At 37.3% G+C, this 1,884-nt stretch overlaps 1 pseudogene; it reads left to right on the top strand.

Annotated features, from left to right (window-relative positions):
• The first annotated feature begins 388 nt into the window (after nt 1-388).
• LOC149249773 (putative inactive poly [ADP-ribose] polymerase SRO1) lies at nt 389-1,530 on the top strand (annotated as a pseudogene).
• The last annotated feature ends 354 nt before the right edge of the window (nt 1,531-1,884 follow it).

Genomic DNA, 1,884 nt, shown 5'->3' with positions numbered 1-1,884 from the left:
CAGAATCATTAAAGCTTTGGTAAGAAATAATGTGAAGTCTTTCACGTCCTCAAGGACATCCCTTCCCTATCAATCGAGGGGATGCCCTGCAACCCCAATTCCATAGGGATTGGTACAGATACTATGCAACATTGGCACATTAAAGAAGAACTGTGGACTTCCATCTAATGTCATTGAATTTATTATAAGTTATGCATGGTGTTAATAGAAAACATAGCTTAACTAATAGAGGCTTTGGCCTTTTCTGAGATCTTGTTCAAATTTTGGTACCGATTTTTTATAGTAAATTTTGGTAGCCATATTTTTATAGTAACTTTGAGTGGTGTAATTTGAAAATTTTAATGTCTCATAATCTTTTAAAACATTATATCTATATCTATATTCTTCTTATGTGCTTGACTTCCTATTCATGTCACAGATTGATTTGAGCGATGGGTCTCACACATGGATTGCTTGGATTGATATCGACGGGAAGTGCTTTTTTCTAAGGGTCTTTTGCCAGGATAATCCCTATTTTGACATCAAAATTTGCCTTGGGAAACCCTTGAAAACTGGAGAATGTGAAGTAATTACAAGTAATAAGAATGAAAAACCCACACTTGTTAAGTCTGAGTCAGAGGATTCAATGGAAATGGTTTTATGTCTGAGCCGGAGAGTAGCTTGGAACAGGGTTCTAGCGATAGCTTTCCAGGGGAAGATCATTCTCAACTATGTAATGAAGCTCAATTTTCAGAATGCGATACTATTAGAGTTTTCTAATCCGAAGCTTCCACTAGCGTTTCTTTGGAATCATAGTTGGGTTCATTTTTGGTAGTAAGGAGATCAACAATTTGATGATTAAATTGGAGGATGGTCATAGAGAGTTTGTTGCAGTGCGAGACCAGTTCCTAGGTGGGCTTCAGACGCTTGCGACATTAACGACTATTATGGGCATCTATAGGAATGTGTCAGGACAGGCTTGATTACATACATTTCAAAGGCATGCAGAGCATGTGGCAAGAATGTTCGCCTATGGTAATGCCAACATGAGGTATGCTTGGCATGGCACCTTTAATAAGGCCATTTTTGGTATTATACTCCACAGCTTTGGCCAATGTCCCAAAATGCCAAAACATGGCACAACATATGGCATTGGTGTCTATCTTGCACTTGAAAATTGTTCCTATATTAGGTATAAGCACATCTACTTAAGCCTTCAATTGAATCTTGTTTAGTTTTAGTATAGTTTATTTTTTGGATTTTCTGCATTTACATTGGAACATTCTAAAGAATGATCGTTTATTCACCATCCTGCAGTGCATCACACTCGAATGTTGAAGAAAATGGAGGAAAACACATGGTGTTGTGCCATGTGATAATGGGGAATATAAAGGAGGTCAAGCATGGTTCACAAGAGTTTATCCCAGCAATGAACAATTCGATACCGGTGAAGATGATCGTAAAAATTTGAAGCGCTACATTGTTTAGAGTACCCACATGAACACACATAGATTGCTAGAATATGTTGTCAGCTTTACACTATGCAACTAAAACAACAAAAACAATAAATTTGGATTCTTAAATAGTTCTGAGATAAAAATGTTTTAGCGCCTATCTAAATCCATCGAAACTGCTATATTGAACATAGAACGTGGGTCGGGCTTCTTCTCTGGTTTCCCAAGATTGTTTGTGAGATTCTGAAAAATGGGTGGGACTAATGCAAATTGATTCGAAACACCAAAACTCTAGAGGCTGGAGTTTGTGATGGGACTTGCTTTTATTTTTCTTGAATCCTCCTGTTAGCTCTGCTATGTTCTTCAATATTTGATGGATAAAAACAGATTGGACAGTGTTGGTTTTGGTTGTAAAGGGCTTGCAGCAATTTTTTCCCTTTCACTTGCTTTA

Source organism: Pinus tabuliformis, chromosome 7, assembly GCF_031772625.1.
Source record: "Pinus tabuliformis cultivar Carrire ecotype Pingquan chromosome 7, CPIR1, whole genome shotgun sequence".
Lineage (NCBI taxonomy): Eukaryota > Viridiplantae > Streptophyta > Pinopsida > Pinales > Pinaceae > Pinus > Pinus tabuliformis.
This window is presented reverse-complemented; position numbering and strand designations above follow the sequence as displayed.